Source organism: Vicugna pacos, chromosome X (assembly GCF_048564905.1).
Source record: "Vicugna pacos chromosome X, VicPac4, whole genome shotgun sequence".
In the NCBI taxonomy this organism is placed as follows: Eukaryota; Metazoa; Chordata; class Mammalia; order Artiodactyla; family Camelidae; genus Vicugna; species Vicugna pacos.
This window is the reverse complement of record NC_133023.1, coordinates 48,016,118-48,041,330: the sequence shown is the minus strand read 5'-3', so window position 1 is coordinate 48,041,330 and position 25,213 is coordinate 48,016,118. Positions and strand designations below refer to the sequence as shown.

Here is a 25,213-nt window from a genome sequence, read left to right as displayed (position 1 = left end):
AACTAACATATTCATCATCAGGAAACAAACGAGTAAGGATTTTACTTACAATATTCACTGACAATCTTTTCTTCCATACTAAGACTACATAAAACCAATTCAGTCTTTGTAAGTATTTGACAATAAGGGCCACTAGAGAAAAACAAGTAACATCATTAGCAATGGTTGGATTTTCAAAGCCCACTTCTCTTTTGCACTATAATTACTTTTAATGTTTTGTTTTTAGTGCTTAGAGCACTAAATTTAAAAAAAATACTAAATTTTTAAGTCACTAACTGAAAATAAAACATTTGTGAAAATGTACAATTTTAATTTATGCCACTCTGTCTCACAATTTCACAGGTGTCTCTCCTTTGAAGACCTCATCAGGCTGAGATCACTAAAATCGGTCATTTATGGGCTCACAGGAGTTCGGGAAACAACTCAACGGGGGCTGATTAGAGGAGCAATTGAGAATGCATCCTGTGCAGTCTGGATTCCAGCACCGAGCTAGCCACCGCCAGCTGCGTGTGATTTGGGACAAGCTGGCCCATCTCTCAATCCCTCAGCTGCAAAAAAGGAGACACTGATACCTACCCTCCAACACCTGCTATGAAGTAAAACTTGAGGAAGGTATTTTAGCCTTAGGTAGGTGACCACTTACAGTGAGTTTGGTCATTATGATGATGAGGATGGCTGTTAATAAATTAAGCTAGACCAAACAGGAGAAATCACCATAAAGGAGAAACATTTTAAGTCAATGAGCATTTCCTTTTGGATGGATTGCAGAATATTCTATTGATTTTTTTAATAAACCAAGTTTTGTCCATTAATTATAGATTTACAGGTTCATGGACAAGTCTCCAGAAAAAGAATTAGAGGCCTCTAACCTCTGAATATTAAGAAAGTAAAGTTTAAAAAAAAATCGGGGGGGAGATTTTACCTCATTTGGGAGAGTATGTGCTTAGCATGCATGAGGCCCTCAGTTCAGTCCCCAATAACACCATTTAAAAAAATTTTTTTTAAGAAATGGAGAATTAAAGCAAAAAGATGGAGGAATACAGAATTTTGTTAGAGACTCAACTCAGAATTAAGATGGGGAAAAAACATCTATTTCTCAGAGTGTGAAGGAAAAGCCCAGCTGGGCTAACAAGCTAAGTCACAAATCTAAGTGTAACAAGTGTCGGATAACTGATCTGAGTTCTCCTGGGCTAACTCATAAATCTGAAGTTTAGTGTCAGTCTATTGGTCTAACGAGCTCAGTCACAAATCTAAGTGTGATAAGTGTCGTTTTACTGATATAAGTTCTGCTGGGCTAACTTGTAAATATAAAGTTTAGTGTCAGTTTACTGGGCTAACAAGCTAACTCGTAAATCCAAGCTCAACTAGCGTCAGTAACGTGATCTGTTCCAAATTGATAAGCTCCAGTGTACTGATTCCTTGCTTTTTGTTGTTTCAACCTTATTGGCTAATAGCCCCATACTTGTAATTAACCCTATAATACCTCATGTGCACGTCTTGAAGGTGCTCAGAGCTTCGGAGCAGAAGCCCCTCTGAGCCCGCCGGCGTAATAAATCTGAGTACTCCAACCCTCCGAGTGGTGCTTGTTTCTCGGCTGGCCTGTCATTTCCGTAACAAGAGGAAATCTTGAGAACTATGTAAACTGGATCTGAGATGTCTAGTCTTTTAACATTATTCGCGAATTCATATTACCAAGTCTTAAAACTACCTGATAACCCACAGTGGTGATAGTGATCGTAACAGCTGCCAACGCGGATCGAGCTCCGGCTAGGGCTGCTGTTCTGACATCTCTGCCCCTGAGGCCTCACCAGGCTGAGAGCACTAAATCCGGTCATTCATGAGCATCTCGTGTAAGTCCTACATTTGTGCTTCTCACTCCCCCCTCACCAGCCCCTCTGAGGGAAGCACTGTTATCATCTCCCCCACCCGCAGATAAGGCCACTGAGGCACTGAGACTAAACCAGTTCCAAGTCACAGCGACATTAAAGGACGTCTGTATTTCTGCTGTTTTGCTTTTGACAAAGGAATCTGAGATATCAATTCAAGGGAGGCTGTTAAATAATCAAGTCTGTCTGGTCTTCACCTCAAAGAGCAGATACTATAAATTCCTGATGTAGGATGAGGCTGCCGCCACAAACTGACTCAGCTTGAAATTAATATCCAAGATGATGCAGTGGATACACGTAAATATTCACGAGTGTCAACTCCGCTCACGGGTCTGGGCCCTTCACTGTCTGAACGGGGGTGAAATCCCCACCCGTGTCAGGGAGGAAAGCGCGCATCTTCCATGTCTCACTCAGGCTTCACGGGCTGTTTCCCCCCCACAGACTGTGCTCAACGATTAAAAAGCTCTCAAGATTTTTACACCGTGCAAAACTGAAAGACATTTCTGCAGATGGAGCAATTTCTCAGGCATAAACCTATTTTGCCTACACTTAGCAAGGGGGAAAAAAGAAACATGACTCTGCAAAGTCTCTGATCCTCACCACTCACAGGAGTAGAAATGCCACATCACAAGATGACTCTTCACATTGCAGGGTGAGAAAAAGATAAAGCCGCCCCAACAACAGGCACTCCCAGAGACAGCGCTCAGCAGTCTTCTGCACACTCACGGTTGTGCAGCCCTCACCACCATCTATTTCCAGAACACTCCATCATCCCAAAAGAACCCCCTGTCCACTAGTAGTCACTCCCCATCCCCCCTCCACCAAGCCCCTTGCAACCAACACCTGCTCTCTACCTCTGCATGTGCCTATTCTGGGCATTTCAGATCACTGAAATCAACAATATGTGGCCGTTTCTGTCTGGTTCCTTTCACTTAAAATGCTGTTACCAAGGCTTGTCCATGTTGAAGTGGTATCAGCATCTCTCTCTCTTTTTTTTTTTGAAAACGTTAAAATTTATTAGAAGGTGGTAAGTACTATCAAAAAGAGTAGAGTGGAGCATAAGGGATTGGGTTTCAAAGAGAAAAGGGCGGGTTGAGCAGTCAGGGTGGACTTCACAGTACAGGTGGCCTTTTTCATATTCCCCTTTGTTTTTTTTTTCTTTTTTATTCACTCTTACGTCTGAATAATGTTCCACTACATGGAGATACTACATTCTGTTCATCCATTCAGCAGCTATGTATGGACGAGGTCCAGAAGAATGAATGTAAGAGGTGAGTAGCAGGGATGGCATTTAAGCAAAGGGCAAGATTTTCTTTAAAAAAAAAAAGGCAACAAACAGAGGCACAAGGAAATTCAGTGAGTTTCTGAGCAAAGTGAATGCTTGCTTCGGCAGGACTACCGTGCAGGGATGGGGCGGATATTGGCAGGAATCACGGTGAGGGAGTAACCTGAGAAGACGCCCCACTGCAAGCAGCTCAGCCAGTTCTCCTCCCTCATCCTGTATTTTTAGAGCCACGTTTCTGTGTTTCTCTTACTTCAAGTAATAGCACTTTAACTACACATCTGATCATCTACATCAGACCACCTTACCTCCAAGCCACAGAAAATCATTCACTGACCGGAGCAGCTCCAGGACATAACAGTGATGGATCAGGGAGTCCTGCAGCATTCCAGCCTGCAGGCACAAACCCCACATGTGCCCCGTTGATGTCCAGAAAATAAAATGCATGAAAATTTCTCACTGCTGGTACACGACATCTGCCCCTAAATTGCCTCAAAATCTTGCTGGCAAAGCACTACTCAACCCTCTCACAACAAAACAAACAAACAAACAAACAAACAAACAAAAAACAGCTAAGAAGGCAAATATAGGCCCTTCCATTGAAAACCAGCAACCATCAATGTCAGTATCTCAGCTGGAATGCTCCTGACTTCAAAAACCACTGCGCAGTTAGTTTTTAAACGTGAAAGGCACATATGAATTCCACGTAGATGATATTACAGAAGGATTTTTCTTTTCAAAATTTCCAGTTGCAACATTAGCACAAGAAAGTTTATGTTTCAGCTTTCAAAAAATCAATTATCTTCCACTTTCTTAATGTTGATCCTATTATTATTTTATAAAGGGAGCTATGCTGCATATTATAAACCAACTCTTTGGCTTCTGCAATCAAGACCTTTATGACCTCACTATTTCAGAGCAAACTTTAATGATGCTTTGAGAGGTGGGGCCTGGGGCGCTCACTAACAGCTCTTTAAATACTGATAAGGATGTGCTATTAAGTAATGCAAAGGCTGTAACTGCACATTAACTCAGAAACCAAAGAAACTACACCAAAGCCTTACTTTATCATTTTTATATATTCCTATTCTTTTGAATATTAATGTTCTTAAAAGATGTTTTTTTTGAGAAAGACAACAGCTGTATTAAATTTCCTCTCACCAAGAACGCAATTTTTATCAAGAATAAAACCCCTATGGAAATCCAAAAGACGGGACGTTTCTAGCAAAGTGAACATGCAGAACAAACCTAAATCCTATCAGATCTCACTGCAACGAGCTCAACAAAGTCCTGGGCTACCCTGAAACTTAGCTCTTCTATTCCAAATGTTGGCTGAGCTAAGATAATCACACAAGGCAGGGAAGGAGAGAAGAGGAAAGTCCACCTGGCGGCCTCCATCATTTTTCTTCCAGCCAAAAGGCGCCGCTAGGGCGGCCCCGCTAACAAGCCCTCCCCATAAGGAAATCCGGCATCCACACTGCCCCTGCCGTTCCCAAGCAGCCCCGACGCCCCTCTCCCACGGGTCACCTCCCAGCCTGTGAATGGTCTTCTAATGACCCCTCCAGTTGGTGGCACCCTCCCCCTCTTCCCTGCTACACACACACACACACACACACACACACACAGAGCCAGGGCAGCCTGCCCAAAGCACAAATTTGATTACATAATCCCCACTTCAAACCCTTCAGAGGCTCCCAGGTGGAGTTTTAGCCGCACCCCCGACACTTCTCGCCCAGCTTCACCTCAGTACCCAGGTCCCCAGTGACCTCAGGGGCCCCCTGACCTGCTCCTACTTCCCACTTGCCTCCAGGCTCATTTTGACTGCTTCTCAAGGAAGCCTTCCATCCCTCCAACCTCCGCACTTTTTTCCTCTCTTCCTAGAACGTTCTAGGTTAAGTCAACTTCTGACACTGCTAAGCTCCCAAGAAGCAAATACATTTTGCTTACTAATGTGGGTCCACCCTCTCTCCCCTAGACACTCAGAAGTGCTCGTGTTATGAATAAATGAATGACGGGGTGGGTCTCAAAGGGAGAGACATACCTGCTGTTGCCCGTCCGGACCCTACTTCCTGTAGAATATCAGAAGCAAAACCAGAAGTACCTTTCTTGTGGGTCATTTCCTGCTGACACCCTTCACTGCCTTCTGTGTCAGTTCTAGTAAAACCCAAACTCTTCCAAAGCCCTCCACCCTAGGCCATCTCCAGTGTCCTCCCCAGCAGGGCACCCTCCACCCTGGACCACACAAGGCACTCTCCCCGAGTCCCCACCCCACAAGCCTCCAGGCCTCTGCCCAGGCTGTACTTGCCACGTGAGCCATCCTCTTGATGCCTTCTCCTGGCTGACACTTGCTATGTCCTCACAACTGAATGTAGAGCCCATTTCTTCCAGGAAGTCCTCTCTGATAATGTCCTTTAGGTCTTGTCTGGGCTCCCTCTACAGCAGCACTGCATGGTGACAAACTGGGTGTTTGCCCGCTCCTTTGAGACCACGGCCTCTTGGGGGCCATGTGGGAAGGAGTGAGAGATTACAAGATGGGTGGGAAAAGCAAAAAGCAAAAATCACCGCCCAAGTCCCAAATTCAAGGATCCTTTCTCAGAAAAAAAGAATAAAATATTTCACAAGAGTGCAATTTGGCTACTATTTTTGTGGCTTGTGGACAGCAAGAGATTGGTGTTCTAGCCCAAAACCCAGGTTACATGCAAAGAAATGTATATATTCATATCCAAAGGAAACCAGAGCTGCTCAAAAACAGTTTGCAGTTAGAATTGAAAGGAACTTTGATAAAGGCAATCTCTCTCTCTCTTCTTTCTTTTCTGGCATCATATAATTTTAGAAGTATTTGCGTGGCTAAGAGATGGCTACAGCCCGTGATTCTGCACTGGAGTGTTTGCGGCTGAGGAAGCCCAGATTACATTCACTGTGTAAATGCAATCACACCAACACACTAACAGGCACCCTGGTGGTGGAGCTGATGTTCCAAAGCAGGCAACCTTATGTTGTAAGAGAACTCTAGATAGAAAGTAAGAATGCAATGTTCTGTATTCAGTTTCATTCGCTACATGGGCCATGAACTGACAGTATATCTTGTCTAGTGAAACACAAAAATAAACTGTCAACGTCGATTTTCTTCATCTGACCATTTTATGCTAACTTTGGATAAGAAACCCTCACTCCATATGGAAAGCTCAGGCCTAATCTGCAGCACAGTTACATCCCGTGGAAGAAAGCCTATCAAGGGAGAACTGGAGAGTTTCCCTTCAGAAGCTGCTAAGTCTGGTTTTGCACCTGTACGTCATTTGCAACCACGTCATCGTCAAAGGAGTAAGACCTTACCTCTATGGGCCGAAAAGCACTGCGGTGCTTCCAAACCATCAACGAACACTGAGCTTTGTGAAACAGTCCTGAGGCACATGAATCGCACTTTTTCTGAAAGGCTCCAAAACTGACCCCCTTCACCATTCCAGGTACAACAGGGAGGTACCGGAATTAGTAGAGAAAACATGCCCTTCATGTCTGACAAGGCCCTGCTTGAATCCTGCTACAGCATTTACTAGCCGCTAAACGGACCAATTCCTTAACCCCTCTGTGAAGGCTTCCCAATCTGCAAAAGGGGGCTGCCACCGACCACCTGGGAGGCATGGATGTGAATGCAACACGCAAGTAGGGCGGCCAACTGGTACCTGACACGCGGCCCAGCTAGTTTCCCACCGCTGCCCTTCTCCCCCTTTAAACTTGCTCTGTTCCCCCTGGTAAGGCTCAAGCCAATGGAACAGACTGCCTGATTCTTCTGTGTGTCCCCGGATACATGCCTTACCCTTAGGAGGCCAGAAAAAAAACTGTCTCCTCCCCAGTCACAATCAATGTTCTTAAGATTCTGAGATTTTTTAACTCTAGTTTTCAGGGAGACTATTCCAGATCTGTCCAAGCACCATTCTCCAGGTTGTCTCCCCTCCCAGCGCCCATCCCTTTTCACCTCAGATCCTCTGTCTGATTGCCTTCTGTTAATGGGAAAGCAAGTCCGGTAGGGTGGGGACTCCCTAGGCCTCCCTCCCTCCCTCACAGGTGAGTGTGACTACTTTCTCCCCACTCCCCACTCCAACTCCAGCTTCTGAGGAGTCTCCCCTCCCGGACCCTGCAGCCTCTGCATCGTCCCAAGACGCTCACGCGTGGCCACAACCTTCCCTTCAGATTTCTTCCTGGGTGGCCCTCCCCACCCCCTAGCCCCTTAAGGATAAATGGCATTGCTCTGAAAATCCCAAACGCCGCTGACTGACACACCAAAGCTGAATGGTCTGGGCTTTCCTCCAACCGAGGCACAGCCTTGTCCCCCCTCAGCCTTAGTCTGCACATCTCGAGATGAGCTCATCCACCTATACGGCTGTGAACACCAGCTAAGAATGACGACTCCCAATGTGTATCTCTAGTCCGGCTCCTTCACCTGAGCCCCAGGTTCATAGACCCGAGTGCCTCTTTGAAGTCCTAACTTGGATGACAAATGGCATCTTAAAAATCCCTCATGTCCACCATTTACTATGGAATTCGATTTCTGGCAGGTACCTCCCAGGCTCCCCATTATAGTAACAGCTCCAGCACCCACCTAGGTGTTTGAGGTCACATTAAATTTCCCCTGTTCCCTCCCCCTAGCCCTGCTCTGGAACCTGTCTTGTCATGTCCGTTGCTAAGCCCATCTCAAGACTGGTTCTGCAGGGACCACGGCCGGAACCCCACAAGCTCACAGCATGGTGCAGTGAGTCACAATCCTCCAAAGGGTGCTCCCTCGAGGGGGAGGCATCTCCTGGCACGGGTCACCTCAGAAGGCACTGGATTCTCACAAAGGAGGCCCAGGAGAAGGGACTCAGGGTTCTCCCGTGGACTGAACTTTGAAGGGCCCGAGGTCTGGGGGAGCTCCTAATTAGCAGACACACTTGCCAGTGAGCAGATGTGGATGGAGGAACCCAGGCAAGGCTGCTCTCACTCCGACCCCTGGGCTTTCGGGAGCCACGGGAAAGCCCTGTGTCCAGGACACAGCCCAGCCATCAGAGATCCCAGCCTGCATTTGCCAACCCGGACAGCCTAGACTCCTTCTACTTGCGACACTTACTTCTGTTCTGTTCCCCCCAAGAATGTGATGGACTCTTTAAGAAAGTCTGGCCAGTCTCAAGCGAGACCAAGTCAGTGAAGGATGAAGTGCCGACATTTGGACCACAACATGAAAGGAGAAACAAGGCCTCATGGTCAGCATGATGGTGGTGGCCAAACCCTTCCCCCGGGTGAGATGAAACAGGCTGGGGGTGAGAATCCAAGGTCCTAGGTCGGCCAAAGCTTATTCCTACATGGCTGACTGGGGTGTTGGACACTCACTACCGCAAACTAACGACACGGCCATCAATGGTGGACGTCAGCTGCTACAGACAACGAGTCAGCTACTTACTGCCAACATGTGTTAAAAGTAAAGTCCGGTGCAGGGAGGCCTGCATGGCTGCTGAGTGAAACCACAGACCAGGCTCTGCATGCCCACTGGCTGAAGCCAAGGGGAAGCCATGGTCCCCTTTAGTGGTCCCTGTGTCCACCAGATCCAGGTGAGCCAGCTACTTAGAAGAAGGCCATGTTGTCCTGATACTAAGAAAAAACAACCTCGTAAATGGAACAAAAGAGTGGTATGGATTTTAGTCCCGCTTCTGCCCCTTTATGAAGGTAAAATAAAGTAAATGGCATGGGGAAGTTGAATGCAAAAAAAAAAAAATAACAGAACGGTGACTGCTTCCTCCAACAGCATCCCCTGCAGCTGCTCACCTCCGAGCCTGCCACTTCCTCACCAGTGACCGCCGGCCAGGCAGCGCCGTCACGCACGTCACAGATCGACAGCCAGGAACCGCATGCCGAGCACGTTTGTGGAAAAGCAGGAATCGAGCAAGATGCTGCAGACTTTGAATTTACAAGTTTAAATACTCCATGAAAATAACACCTCAGCAGCCGCCTAAATCAATTCGTATCTCACTTCTTCAAAACAATCAAACAAATTTAATAAGGGCGCATTTGTCACCAAATATAAGGAGGACCAAACAGGTTCCTCAAATCAAGGATTTTAACAGGTATCAAACACCAGTGGGTGATGTGCTAACAAAGCAAATATTGCAAAAATTAGAAAATAAAAACATGACTAGGATAATACATGGATCAAGGCAGCTGTTAAGTTTTTGCCTTTTAAAGCGATGGAGACAGCATGGAGGGCGATCTAGCTATTTCCAATGCAGGGTGTGCACAGCCCACCTTTTCAGATGCAACAACATGCTCACAGGGCAGTACAAGAGAAAAAGGAAAAAAGAAAAAGGAAAAGAGGAACAAGCGAAAATTAGAAACACACAAGAACAAAAATGGCTTTGACAGCCTATACAAGAATTTACGTCAGTGTGTGAGGCCAGGGATGCGAAGACGGTGAGACCCACACTCACCTCCTGCTCCAGGGAAGGCAGGGGCCTGAGTGGAGCAGCGCTGCCTGGGGACCCCACCGTGGTCAGCGCCCCTAACCAAAACTCCACCTACATGCATCTAGGCAGCTTTTGAGCTACAAAATGTGGTCGCATTTCAGGCTGGACAGTTTTACTCACTCCCACCAAGAGTAGCAGGAGAGAAATGGGCTCTGCTCCTGCACCAAAGCATTGTTTCATAAATTAATGACTGTGGAATAGTAAAAGCAACACTGGAGTAAACGTGACTGGAAGAGAACGTGCTTGACCCAAGCTCACTGGCCGCGTTATCTCACTGATGTTCAGATGCTGTCTGAGCACTTATTGTAGCAAAACAGACAGACCCAACAGGAAGGATGTTTAATGCGCTGCTATATTTTGATGCCGAGAGCCATGCCTGGTACACGAGGTTCTGGATAAACAATGGTGACAGTGTCAGCCACTATGGGGTAAGCACACAACCAGTTACTCCGCCAAATCCCACGGGCAGAATTCAAAAGGCAAAAACAAGCTGGCATTCTCTGGTGGGTCTGCAGACTCAGAGCCAAGCAGTTGCTGAGGAAAATGTCACCAGTGCCTCATACGACAAAAGAGGAGGCACTGGACAGGGGGCTGGGGCAGGGACCCAGGCTTCCACTGCTCACCCACCAGTCTGTCCAGGGGGAGAAGTTGGTCCCTGCTTACGTTGCACCGGTACACCTACCTTGACTAAAGCCTGGGGGCTCAGCAGGAGGTCACAGGTGAGTTGAATGGAGCCAGCCTCGGTGTAGCAAGATGCTGGCAGCTCTGCACTCAGCAGTGCCCAATCTCCTAAACCTGCCACCTCATCTCCAAGTAGCAGAAGGGGAGTGTGGACTTGTGGATCACAGGGCCCTGCGAGGACAAGTACAGATCATGGCCACGACATGCGTCACCCCTTCCTTAAGCCATAGAGGCATGTACGGGGAGGAACTGAAAATTCATCCAGACCCCGCCAGGCACCACACGCAGGTGGGACTCGGGTCCCCTGAGGCTCTCACTCAAAGGGCTGGTCTGGAATTTCTTTTTATCAATTCTCTGGCTTCTTCTCCTCCAACTGACCACCAAACAGAAAGTAGGACCTGATCTTAGGTAAGTTCAAGAATCAGCACTGGCTCCACAGCAGTCACGGCAGCACGTGCCAGGTCCTCCGACCGTCACCTGTGGGACCGCCATCAGCGCTCTCTGGACTCAAGGTCCGAGGCCATAGGCCGGGGGACACAGATTCCCTCACTCTCCTCAGCAAAGGGGGACCACCTCTCGGCAAAGGCATCTCACCCTCTTCTGCCCGAGGGAAAGCACGATAGATACACGGGGAAACAGCAGAAGGTGGGGGTGTAGGCAGCCCAGAAGAGCTCGTCTGCACTTCCGTGGCAAAGTGGGGCTGTTGAATTAATCACAGGGAGAAAGTGAGGAGGAATCTTTCCCTGTTCTGTCCCATACTCCGTGACACAACTTTCCCTGCGAAAGGAGTTCATTTGGAAGTGCCTGGCAGTGTTTCTGATGTCCTAACATGGCATGGTGGCTGTCGGGCAAGAAGAGAGGGCCTGAGCCATGCAGCTGCTGGACCTGAGAGAAAGGAGACACCTGCATCACCCCCAGCTCAACCAGAGCCTCGTTCTGCGTCTCGGGATTCAGCATCTCATCTGTAAGCAAAGGGATGAGACTGTCCCAGGAAAGGCTGCCCAACTGAAATGAAATGAGAGCCATGTAAAGAAAGTTCCCCAGTTGCCACATTTAAAACGGTACACGAACAAACAAAAAACAAATACTAGAAACTGATTTTAAGAACAGATCTTACTTATTCTACTGTATGTAAAATACTATCATTTTGACATGTAATCAATATAGAAAGTAACAAGATAGCTTACATTCTTTTTCCTAGACAAGTCTCAGCATCTGATGTGCATTTGACCTACAGCACATGTCAGCTCAGACCAGCCTCCTCCCCAGCGCTCCTAGCATCAGTGGCTGTGGCTAATCTATTGGACAGCAACTCCAAGGGTCCCACCAGGGTTCCTGGCTGGAAAGCAGGAGGAAGTGTCCACACTAACCCTAAAAGGATCTCTCTGAAACAAAGGCGGATTCACTTTTAAATGTCTGTAAACCGGCGGGTTGCACCTCCCTCCACCCTTGGCTACAAGACAGCCCTCTTCCTTGCTGATCCCTTTCTGATTGTAGGGAATCAACCCGGCACAAAGCCAGGGCGGACGGGCCGCCATGTAAACTTACCTTCAGTCTGTGTCCAGTCCCATGAAGTCCTCCTTCTCAAACAGGATGCAGAGGAAGGGGATCTTGTCCCCAGAATTTTCGGGGGCCCCATCCAGCCACTTAGACTTGAGCAAGATGAAGAGTGACTCAGTGAAGTCTTCAATCCTCTTCACCACCCTGCAGTCCTCGTAGATTGAAGGCCACGTCGGTGCGTGTCTGCTCGGCTGCCTCCCCATGCAGCACAAAGACAAACAGCTGAGAGACAATAAGCGTGGTGCCATACAGCTCCTCTCTGCACATGGAGCTTACTGAAGGCCGTGGCCAAGAGGCAATCGGTAATGGTGACAAGGCCCACGACCTTGCGGTTCGTCTGGAAGTATCTCCACCCATTCTCGGGCACATAGTGGTGCCTGTAGTGGATACAGAGTGCCAACTGGGAGCCGCACTGGCTGATCTGGCTCACCAAGGAGATTCGCTTATAGATGCAAAAGAAATTCTCCTCTGAGGTGATCCCAACGGGTTGGACCACAACGGGGAGAGTCTTGTAGTCCTCAGCACACTGCACGTAGTCAGGGATGCTCATGTTGCAGGCCCTGCCGAGAGGAGAGAGGAGATCGAGGTAAATACTGTGCTGTGGGCTGCAGGCCCATCTGGGTTGAGGTGATCTGGTGTGTACCAGCCATAAGGCAAGGGAAGCCCAAGCAAAGCAGGGGGTACAGTTTGTCCTCAGAGTCTGCACATGGCTACCGTAGCTCGGATCACATTACCCAGCTTTTGCTCTAGGCTTCCGGCCCCTGCAGAGAAGGGTCATTTCTTGTTTTCTGCTCCAAGCACCTAGCCAGACCCTGATGCAAAGTCAGTGCTCAAAACTGCTGAATAAAGAAATGAACAAAGGAACTGCTTTCCCCAATCCTCTTCAGCAGAATATAAACAAAAGAACCACAGTGGGAGCAAAACATCTGGATTTCAACTCCAACTTATTTGGACTCCTAAGCTGCAGAATAATGGATAAGAAAACTTGCCTTGGGAAGGAGGGTACAGTTCAGTGTTAGAGCACGTGCTTAGCATGTACGAGGTCCTGGGTTCAATCCCCAGTACCTCATTTTAAAAAATGAAACAAATAAATAAACCTAATTACCCTCCTCAAAAAATATTTTTTAATTCAAAATTCAAAAAACACCTTGCAATTGACACAACACTGTAAACTTGCCTACACATCAATTAAAAAAAAATTCCTTCTTACACCATATACAAAAATCAACTCAAAATGGATCAAAGACTTAAACATAAGACAAGATACAATAAGCCTCCCAGAGGAAAACATAGGCAAAACATTATCTGACATACATTTCAAAAATTTTCTCCTAGAAGAAATAAAAGCAAGAATAAACAAATGGGACCAAATGAAACTTACAAGCTTCTGCAGAGCAAAGGAAACCAGAAATAAAACAAGAAGAAAACCTAGGGAATGGGAGAAAATTTTTGCAAGTGAAACCGACAAAGGCTTGATCTACAAAATATATAAGCAGCTCATACGACTCAATAAGGAAAAAATAAACAACCCAATCCAAAAATGGGCAGAAGATCTAAACAAGCAACTCTCCAAGGAAGACATACAAATGATCAAAAAGCACATGAAAAAATGTTCAATATCACTAATTATCAGAGAAATGCAAATCAAAACTACAATGAGGTATCACCTCACACCAGTCAGAATGGCCGTCATTCAAAAATCCAAAAATGACAAATGCTGGAGAGGCCGTGGAGAAAGGGGAACCCTCCTACACTGCTGGTGGGAATGCAGTTTGGTGCAGCCACTATGGAAAACAGTGTGGAGATTCCTCAAAAGACCAGGAAGAGACTTACCATATGACCCAGGAATCCCACTCCTGGGCTTGTACCCAGAAGGAAATCTACTTCAGGATGACACCTGCACCCCAATGTTCATAGCAGCACTATTTACAATAGCCAAAACATGGAAACAACCTAAATGTCCATCAACAGGTGACTGGATAAAGAAGATGTGGTATATTTATACAATGGAATACTACTCAGCCATAAAAACCGACAACATAATGCCATTTGCAGCAACATGGATGCTCCTAGAGAATGTCATTCTAAGTGAAGTAAGCCAGAAAGAGAAAGAAAAATACCATATGAGATCGCTCATATGTGGAATCTAAAAAACAAAAACAAACAAAAACAAAGCATAAATACAGGACAGAAATAGACTCATGGACAGAGAATACAGACTTGTGGTTACCGAGGGGGGGTAGAGGGTGGGAAGGGATAGACTGGGATTTCAAAATTGTCGAATAGATAAACAAGATTACACTGTATAGCACAGGGAAATATACACAAAATGTTATGATAAATCACAGAGAAAAAAATGTGACAATGAGTGTGTATATGTCCATGAATGACTGAAAAATTGTGCTGAACACTGGAATTTGACACAACACTGTAAAATGATAAAAAAAAAGACAATATCATTCTATTCCCTATATACATACACAAGTATTCTTCAAATGTCACAGATCTGAACACTTGATTGAAAAATAAAATTGCTTTTAAAATGTTAAAAATAAATTTCTTTCCTGTCTAATCAAATAAAAAAATGAAATAAAAAGTTTCAATATAAAAAAAAATTCCTTGCCTTACAAGAATATATCTAGATTATGGAAGTTTGCAAATGTAAAATGCCTAGGGTACCACCTGCATAGAAAGGGGGGACTGTACATAATTACTATCCCTCCTTTATGAGCTATATTACCTTTGGGGGGGTTATAACTTCTCAGAGCTAATTTTCTCAGATTAAAAAAGAAAATATTACCTGATTCTCAGTACTGCTGAAGAATCTGATAACCCTATAAAAGCATCTGACACACTGAGGTTACTCAATAAAAGTTTGTTGAATGAATGAATAAACAAGCAAAGTGAATGCTGCTCCCTGCCACACTCCATCATAATGATACTGCCTGGAAATCCCAAGCCCACGTTCCACCCGACTCTACATTAACCATGTGGGTGACCTGGGCAGGCCTGTGTGCTTCTCTAAGCCCCAGATTAATCATGAATAGAAATGAGGGCAATAACACAATCCTCAAAGGGTTAGTGAGTCTGTAATGAATTGTAACCCAAACTTGCAAGATGGAACCATTAAGAAAAATTGGGCAAAGTGCCCATAGGCCCTCTCCATATTAGCTCTTACAACTACATGGGAATCTACATTACATCACAAAATTAAAAGTCTAATTTTTTAAAGAGGCTTTTGAGGTTAAATGAGCTCACTGTCTCAAATAAGGAACACACAGCACAAATAGGACAATGCCCAGCCCATGAGATACACTCAGTTAAATTTCCCACTGAACCCACTGGTCCCTCCAACTTCAGAGCATGAGGATGGGTCCTCGTGGCCAGAGGCCACTGCACCTGAAACTAACAAAGCTAATGGTCCCCACTTCCAAGAGCCCCTGTCACCACCCTAGGTCTAATTTTGTATTTGTAACTTTGTTCTTTTTATTAAATATAATCCCCCAATTGCATAGCCTTCAGGTCACCAAAACATGACCATAGAGATCATGATGGCAGCCCTTCTTGGTGAAAAAATTTAATGAAAAGCCATTTCCACAAGAACTCTGTGTAAATCTACTAGGGAACTTCATCCTGGACTGAGGGGAAGAGGACTGGGGAGGAGGGGGCAATCTGGGGCACACAGACCCATGGGCCACCTGTCCCACGATGGGCTTTAGACTCAACCCTCACTTTCCAGAAACTTCAAAATACACACAGAGCGGTATGGTCAATTTTTTTTTTTAAAGAAATCCCTGACTCCCTAGCAGGTCTTGCTTCTACCGAGACACAAATGGCTTATTTGTATAATATTTCACAAAAGCCTTAAAATATTATCACCTCAACATGACACATTAAGAAACTGAGGGAGAGAGGTTTATCACATTGTACAAGATTAGAGAGAGGTCATGTCAGTCACCGTATTTAAACCCAAACCCCTGCTCCAGTGCTCACACTAGAAAGTGTGACATACTGACCCTTTCCTGCCCTCTCCTTGCAATAAATCACTGAAGAGTCTTTTCTGTGCCCCCTGGAATCACAATCACATCAATTTTCCACAAAGAGCTATGTCACTCCTTGGAGGACGTATCAAAATCTAAAGTGTTGGGATGGGAGGAGATATTTGCATTTTCTGTTTCTCAAAGGAAACATGGCTTAAAAAGAAAATGAAAAGCGCTTATCTAGTCTAAGCCCTCATTGTGCAGAGAAGGAAACGGAAGCTCAGAAGAGATGAGGAAAGGGCCTTATTAACAGATACTGCCTCAGCGCAGCACCAAACCATTCCTGGGCACTTCTTGGGGAGGATCTGGGAGGCCCAGGAGAATGAGTGTTAGAAAAAGGAAAGAGAAAAAGCATACAAGTCCCTGTCTCTACACCACCATACCATGGAGTTCCACCAAATTACCCAGTATGGGTGCAGCCAATATTAAGGTGGGCTAAACAGATTATAGAAACCTGGAAGTCTCAAACATAGTGGAAATTCCAACATTTACTATGCTTTTTTCCCAGTTCAAGCATCAGCTCAGTGGCCGCTCCATACCAGGGACGACACTAGGCCTGGGGTTCTCCCAAAAACAGATCTCTACTATCACGTGTGCAAACCACATAAAGGCCCACCAGAAGGAAAGTGCCCACAGAGAAGATGGAATTACTGAAACTGAAAGCAGCCAACCAGCATATATTACTAGGAAAAACGGTGCTGCTAGAAATGGACTCATAGACATAGAAAGCAAACTGTGTTTAGCAGGCAGGAAAGGGGGGATTAACAGATACACATTAATAAATATAAAATAAATGGCAAGGACCTACTATATAGCACAGGGAACTGTATTCAATTTCTTGTAATGAGTTGTACTAAAAACAATCTAAAACGTATGTATATACATATGAATATGTTTATAACTGAATCTCCGTTGTACACCTGAAACTAACATTGTAAATTGACTACACTTCAATAAAAAATAATTTAAAAAAAAGTAAAAATAAAAGCAACGCCATTAAGAAAAAATAAAAGAAAACTGTAATCCCCTTAGCTGTAGGTGGTGGAGAATTCTGGTTGCAAGTACCAAGTCCACTGGATCACTCCAGCACTGACTGAACTCTTTTTCACCATCAGAGTTACTTGGCTTCACAGAGGTTACTTTTCTCCCCTGTGAAAGGCAACAATTGCAACTAACGATGTATAGAATCTCATCATTCACAAGCCCAAAAATTAGTGATGACTTCCCATGGGCCAGGCTCTGGACAGATGAAAATAAAGGGTCCCAGATTTATTCATGGGTAGAAGAAGTTTAAGCCATAAAGACAATATTTTTTCCTGTTTTGATAGACAGATTCAATGCAATTCTGATTAGAATACCTACCAGATTTTTCATGGAATGTAACAAGTTAATTTATGATCAGGAACAGCCAAGAAACTTCTTTAGAACCACCACTGGGGAAGGGTGGATAGGTCATTGATTTCCACTGTTCTTTCTGAAGTGATGAAAACATTCTGAAATAATAATGGTTGCACCACTGCGAATATGCTAAAAGCTGCTGAATTGTACCATTTAAATGGATGGACTTCATGGTGTGTGAACAATATCACAATAAAGCTGTTATATGAAAAAAAATTTCTTGACAATTATTTTCTCCTGTATACAACTAGTCTGCCGTACAATTAAAGAAAAACAAAAAACCAAAACAAACCAAACTGTGCCAGGAGCTCTTTAGGACTGCAATGTCCCTGGGTCTCCAACGCCTCTGGTGGTGCTGTTCCTGTTAACACACACTAGCTGGGCTGGACTAGTTAGGGACTGTAACTGTATTCCTAAAATCGTCGGTCACACGTTTCACCCTAGGAGAGGGAAGGAAGGAGGATGGCGCAGCCTCATGACTTCAGTTCATTTTTAACTGAACAAAGCATTACTTTCAACACTGTAATCCTCCTCACTATAAAAACACGTGACATCAACAAGCACCGCCATCATACCACCTGAAAGTGTTCAAGGTACTTACCTGGGGCAGAAACACTGAGGGAGGAGACGGAAGCTCGCTCAGCACTGGCGATCCCTTTTCCCGACTCCACCAGGAGAAGCTGGGCTTTACAGCTGGAGACTCTCAGCCCGGGGAGCAGCGCCCACGCCGCTGAGCTTGTACTCAGGGAGCGGGAAAGGGAGAGGAGGGCAGCCCCAGCCTCAGCCGCCCGCCCCCATCCGGGTCCGCAGAAACAGCCCGCCCCGGACACAGCCCGCCCAGGGGCGGGGACGGGTAGGCGGCCAAGGAGAGGAAGCCAGGGAGGAGAGGACTCGCGGGCGGGAGAGGGGAAGGGGACGCCAGCCGCGGACTGAGGGGAGCCCGGCTGGGACGAGAGGCGGCAGGTGCACACCTGGCCCTGGGCAGCTGTGGCCGGTGGCGCGGGCAGAGGGGCCTGGCCCGAGGAATTCAGCTGAACACACGGTGACTCGCGCCCTCGCGGGCTGTGACACGCGGACGCCCTCCCGCAGCCGCCTGACCCCTTTCCCGGGGGACCCCACCTTGCACGTCCACAGCCAGAGGCCCCGGCCACAGGAAGGAGCCAAAGGCCTACAGGGCGTCAGGGCTGAGGAGCATTTGGGGCCAATCCCCGGCTTGGAGCTGGGGCTTCCAACCCGCGGTCCAGCTGGCACCGACTGCGCATGCGCAGGAGGGCCAGCGACCCTCTTGGTTCTGCTAGAAAAGCTGGGGCAGCGAGGAAGGGAGAAGATGGGAGAAGGAGGGGAGGAGGGGAAAAGTGGAGGGAGACAGATGGACAGGAGGTGCAGAGAGAAGGGAGGGATCTGGAGAGGGGAGGGGAGTAGCGGAGATGGAGAGGAAAAGCTTTACCTCTGGGGGCACCCCAAAGGAGGAGGCAGTCCTGCCTCTGTACCCTTCTCTAACCCTTTAAGGCCCGCAGCTCAAGTTTTACCTCCCTGGTCCAGCCCTCCAGCCAAGGCCTGTGCACAACCTCTATGGGGATCTCACCCGTTGCCCCCATGCAGAGCTGGGTTTCCTGTTGCTCTGGGAACCAAGCACCCGCAAGTGTTGTCGCTCAGAACTACCTTGGGAAGAGTACATATTCCCCTTTTACACTCTGGGAAACAGGCGGGCAGGATCTCTGCCTTAGCTCCAATGTCCCAGGTGTTGGGCTGGCAGGGGCAGCAGGTAAAAGATCAGAGCCCCAGACAGAGCAGACTGCCTGACTGTTGGTACATAGTCCGCATCCCTCCTGAGTAAACCACAGCCCACCCTAGGGGAACCATCAAGGGCTCACAGTAGGTCCCTGGGTGTGGGAGTGCTGTCCTCAGTTCTGATGCCCAGGTTGCTAGGTAGATAGGAGTGTTACCGAGTCCAAATTCATTCTCCTCATTGCAGGACAGGCCAATAAGTTCGGAGACCAGGTGTTGGGGCATGGAATAGCAAGTTTCTGTAGACCTTGATGGCAAACTAATGTCCTGGAAAACCATCTCCCCAAGTCAGAATTCAGGCTCCTTTCCTACGTGCTTGGTTGTAGCAAACTTCTTGGTGTAGGAATTCTTTGTTGCTAGAATCCTTTGTTCTTGCAGCTATCTGCCTGGGTCAAATCTCTGTAAACCTCCAACAAAACAAACGTTATTTTCTATTCTGCAACTTGTAATCTTTTTATGAGTGAAACAGTGTTAAATATCCTTAAAGGGCAGAGCCTTTAGAATAGGCTCTCCTGTACATTTCAGGCTCTAGGCAACATTTTTATACAAGCAAGATGAAGCCTAGGAGGCAGAGCACAGGGTTAAATTCAAAGGAACAGATCTAATATGGAGACAGATTTGTTCTTTTCTATTACCGGGGAAGAAGCCACTTCAGGATTTAAATCACTTTAAGTTAAATATAACTAAAACTTTAAAGGAATTTACATACATAGGTGGGAATGTGCATAGCATATCTGGAAAATCACACAAAGGATAGTAAACTGTGGCACCTCCAGGGAGGCCTGAAAGAACAGACGGTGAGGGAAAACTTCTTTCACTTGTGTAAATTTGTGCTCTGTTTGAATTTTTCAACCATATGTATGTATTACTTTTTCAGTTAAAAGAAAGTGTAATGTGAAGTAAGCCAGAAAGAGAAAAAAAAATACCATATGAGATCGCTCATATGTGGACTCTAAAAAACAAAAACAAACAAACAAAAACAAAGCGTAAATACAGGACAGAAATAGACTCATGGACAGAGAATACAGACTTGTGGTTACCGGGGTGGGGGGCGGGGTAGAGGGTGGGAAGGGATAGACTGGGGTTTCAAAATTGTAGAATAGATAAACAAGATTACACTGTATAGCACAGGGAAATATACACAAAATGTTATGATAAATCACAGAGAAAAAAATGTGACAATGAGTGTGTATATGTCCATGAATGACTGAAAAATTGTGCTGAACACTGGAATTTGACACAACACTGTAAAATGATTATGAATCAATAAAAAATGTTAAAAAAAAGTGTAATGGAGCAAAGGAGTAACTAGCACAGCAATTACAGCAGCCATGGAATCACTGAGCCATCACTTTTGATTTAAGCCAGGAAGCTTTTATTGACTCTCTCCTATGTGCCCAGTGCTGATTTAAGTATTCTTTTTATTATTATTATTATTATTATTATTATTATTATTATTATTATTATTATTATTATTACTTTATAAAATTATAACATGCTATCCCTCACCCCTGCCCATGGTTGGTGGAAAACCCACTGAGTTCTTATTGAGTTGTTTCCCAAGGTGTAGGGATGAGTTATAAACACAACACATCTTCAGGGCAAAACAGTCGGAATGGTTTTCCAGCAGGCCAGACAGCTATGAAGGGTTTGCAATAGAGGCGCCCAGAGGCTGAGAGAGAAAGCCTCCAGGACCCTATAAAAAGCTGCCCAAAGTGCCTTCTCCATGGCACTACTGAAATAGGAATGAACAAATCTGACTCCATATTAGATCTGTTCCTTTGACTTTAACAAAGCCAAGTTAATACGCTCCGGTCTTTTCATGGATTATGATGTCACAGAGGAGACGGACAGGTCAACAAGGAACCACTCTGCTGTGATCACGGAGCCAGCGAACGGGAAGGGCGGCAAGATGTATGATGCATCCGCAGCTGTGCCCGCGCTTCTTGGCAGGTACCCAACGTCACCTCGACAAGGTGTCAAATGCTTGTGCCCACGATGTCATAACCTGACATGTATTAAAGAGAAATGGAAACCTATAAAAGCCCAATACCCTTGGTGGGTACACTGTCCAAAGAGCAAAGTCACAGTTTGACAACTGGCCATCTCGGTTCCCTGGGATTCATTCTTGAGGAACCTTAAAAACCACTCCTCTGTCCTCAAGGAGTGCTGCATATTTGTCCTATCTTTGGCTCAGGGATGGAGCACGTTCAAGTGAACTTCAATATCTGCACAGATTTGACTTGTCTTTGTCCAGGTTCACTTGTACATTCTAAAGAGGCCTGAGCTAAGTCCATCCTCCATAAGATCTATTCCCTCCAGTGAAAACTCATCAAGCCTGCAATTAAAAGCCAACTGAACAAGACTGTCCTCAGCTAAAAAGTTCACCCACTCTTCACTGATTTCTTAATCTCCTTTCCTAGCTAATTGCAAAAGACTAACACCTCCCTCCACCAAGCTCCCCAACTATGTCAGTTTGTCTCCCCAAAGAGAAAGTAAGGTCCATCAAAGAGGAGACAACTCCATAGTCACCTCTGAATTCCTAGCATATAGTAATGTCAATAAATAGAACTATGATTATGGCTTCTTTCCTTTAAAACCTTTCTGGTTATTTGAATTAGACCTTGGAAGAGAGGTGTTTGGGTCCAGTATCTTGATCCAGAAGACTCTGGAGGCCTTTCTCGGAATGGCTGTTCACTGATCCATTCAAAACACAACTTCTCATTCCAGGAGGAGCTGTGCTTTTCGGCCAGGAGTTTGTGGTCACCCTCATGCCAGAACAGCTTTAAATTACATCCTTACTTTGGATTTGTTATTTTTCCCCACTTCAAACAAAATTGACTTTCCTTACTTTCCTGCCTTGAGAATTTCTTTTTCCTAGTTCACCCTTTAGAAAACCAGGCTTCTCAGGATCTGCTTGGCCTTACATAAGATCAGCCATTCAACTCCCATTGTGAGAGGCCTGGGGTTCACCTCCTGCCCTCCTGTCAGGGCAACTGAAACCCAGGTCAGGAGTCAAACGGCCCCCCAGTGATTCTAAGGCTCGCTTACTTCCCAGAATCCCTTTCTGGTTTGTCTTGGCTTCTGAGTATTTCCCCTCACTTTCTTGACAATTAGCTGTGCAGCTTGAAAGATGAGGAAGGAAGGTTTTATTTCTTAATCAGCATTTTAAGGAACTTGTGTAATGAAGGTTTTAATGAGTTTCTATATCCCTCCATTGCTGAGACAGGAAACACACTAGATATTTTCTAAATTTAGGTATCATGTGCATTTTTTCTTTGCTTTTGTTTTCTTAACTGCTAACAGACATTATTTAATTAAAAAAAATAAGTCCCCAAATAGGATAGAGACTTGAAGTGGCATATAAAATTAAAGGGAAAAGATAGAAAAATGATAGGACTCTACAAAGTTAATAGAATACATACACTATGGATCAGATCAGCAATTCTTAGTAACAGCTAATTGAAACATGACCATGAGGTAAAACTTCTCTCCTGTCAGGAGATGGCCAACAGAAAATAGAATTAAAACAACAAACTAAAATTCTACGTCTGGTGAGGTACAGAAGGCTACCAGCTAAGTGTGTCTTCTTCTAGAAAAGAGGGAGGCTCACCAGCTCTTTACTGTGGAGCCTGAGCCCAGGGGAGGGCGGTGAAGAACCGCCCTGTAAGTACCCAATTAGCAAAGTGAGTGATGAATAAAGAGACGTGACCTTTGATGACAGAGATGATACTACTATTCACTTGTCCTGTAAAGTATGTCTTCACATTCCGTGATCAATACCTCGGCGTCCTCAGGGATTGAGATTATAGGAAAATGCATAGCCCGGGCCCAGACCTCCTCTGTGAGCTCGTGACATTGCACTTACATGTCTCATGGGCACGTCCAACTCCACCTGCAAAGAGCTGACTTCATGGTCCTTCTCCCATAGCCGTCCTGCTCAGGGCCACTGGTCGGGGGCAAGGTCTCCCTGCCTCTCCCAGCTCGGGCCCATCACTCACAGATGTGACTGGACCCATTCTTCAGGGCGCAAATTTCCTCAGTCACTGAGTCCCACCACCCACACCTGTCCTACCAGGTACTCACTGGCACTCACTCAGCACTGACTCTGTGCTGGGGTCCATGCTGCACACTGTGAAAACGTTATCTCACTGGATCTCCACAGCAGTCTTGGGAAGTGGGTACATCACTGCTTCAATTGATTAGATAAATTGTTTCACTTCCTTGAGTGCGTCGTCCAAAGTGACATGGCTACTGAGCCACAAACCTGGGACTGAAAACCACTTGAAAATTGAACGCTGGTACACCTCACAGCCACCCTACTCTGACTCATCACATCACCTCCTGCCGAGCCTTCTAAATGTTTCCAAGCATTCTACAAGACAAAAGGGATCTACGAGAGCACCCCACTCCCCTACTTAAAATCTGTCAATGACGGTCCACTGCCCTTAACAGAAAGCCCCACCGTGCCTGAGCACAGCCCAATGGCCCGGCATCCTCATTCCCTGCATGGCCGCTCCGCCTCACCCACCACGCAGCTCTACACTGGCCGTGTCCAGGACAAGGATGCTGACTCCGTACAACCTGGGGCTCATCTCACTAGAACAATGATCACCTTCTTCAGCGGTCACCCTCTTCATTGCTGACTCTCAAAAAAATGTTTTTTCAGGATGAATCAATATCTTTTTCCTTACAACTTCAAGTCATTGATAATGAGCTCCCCCCAAAAGAGAGAAGTCTTAATTCTCTGTCTCCTTATCTGTAAAGTGAGAATAACAAGGAAACATGTGAGGTTTTAAGAGAAATAATATTCATGTAAGGCTGAGGGACAATGCCATCATACAGTAAGCACTCAATATGTGCTTTCTTAATATTACTAAGAATATATTGCAATCCAGCAACCTTAAATCAATGTTGTATGGCTTTTTCCAACAGACTACAGACAAACTGTTGGACGAACCCCTTTGAGCAGATCAGCAGAAGCGTACTGGGAGAGGTAAGCGCTGACTCCATTTTCAGCTGCAGCCAACCAGCACTACGGGGCGGGGGCATTTTGCTCAAACTCTTACATGTTGCTTGAGCATTTAGTTGTCATTGAATAAAGACATGTGTTCTTTAGTCAAAGCTCCTGAAACATAAATCTTCAAAGATTGATGCAAATTGGGTTTCAAGTACAACACTGTCACTAGAAATTATTTGAAAATGATGGTCTTAGCTCCTCTGCACATCAAAAGGGCATGTTATTAATGTATCTGACTATATACACCAAAAGGGTTGTTTAAAAGAAATTAAGATAAAGCCAACCTGAATAAGCTCTCAGTATCATCTGCACAAAGCCCCACCCAAGGGTCTCATTTCTCACTTCCGCATAGGTGTTCAGGTAGCCTAACTTGGGTCTTGGTTTCTTATAACACAGGGGTGGGAAGAGATGTGGATAGATTTATGTAGCAATTTTAAACCGAGGGTATTTGCTGTGTAGGAATCCTAGAAATAAACAAATTTATATATAGTCCCACCCTTAAGAAGCTTAGCCTCTCCATTTACAACAGCATTAAAAATAAAATGAGAGATACTTTTCACAAAAATTTACAAGATTTGTACATTGAACATTTTTAAGTATCACCGAAAAAAATTTAAAAGCTTTACATATATGGAAGACATCCCATGTTCATGGAATGTTAGACAATATTGTTAAAAATGCTAAGACTCCCCAAAGTGATCTACAAATTCAGTGGAATCCCTATCAAAATTCCAGCTGACTTCTTTGCAAAAATTGAAAAACTGATCCCAAAATTCATATGAAAGTGCAAGGGACCCAGGTCAGCCAAAAGAATCCTTAAAAAGTAGAGCAAAGTTGGAGGACTCACTTTAAAGTTTACTAAAACGCTATAGTACTCAAGTCAGTATAGTGTTGGCATAAGTTTGGATAAATAAATCAATGAGACACAATAAAAACCCAGAGGGGAAAAACTTACATTTACAGTCAGTTTTCCACAAGAGTGCCAAAAACACTCCATTGAAAGAATAGTCTATTCAACAAATGGTGCAGGGACAGCTGGGTATCTGCAGGCAAAAGAATGAATCTGGAAT

At 45.4% G+C, this 25,213-nt stretch overlaps 1 long non-coding RNA gene and 1 pseudogene across 1 annotated transcript in view; both read right to left on the bottom strand.

The window, feature by feature from the left end:
- Nucleotides 1-18,093, bottom strand: part of LOC140691964 (trafficking protein particle complex subunit 9-like) — a 31,297-nt pseudogene extending 13,204 nt beyond the window's left edge.
- Nucleotides 18,094-20,665: 2,572 nt separating this feature from the next.
- The window catches only part of LOC140691971 (uncharacterized), a 50,020-nt gene continuing 45,472 nt past the window's right edge, over nucleotides 20,666-25,213 (bottom strand). Inside the window, exon 5 of the long non-coding RNA XR_012067576.1 lies at nucleotides 20,666-21,131. This is a non-coding gene — a long non-coding RNA (uncharacterized lncRNA). The remainder of the gene's footprint in view (nucleotides 21,132-25,213) is intronic.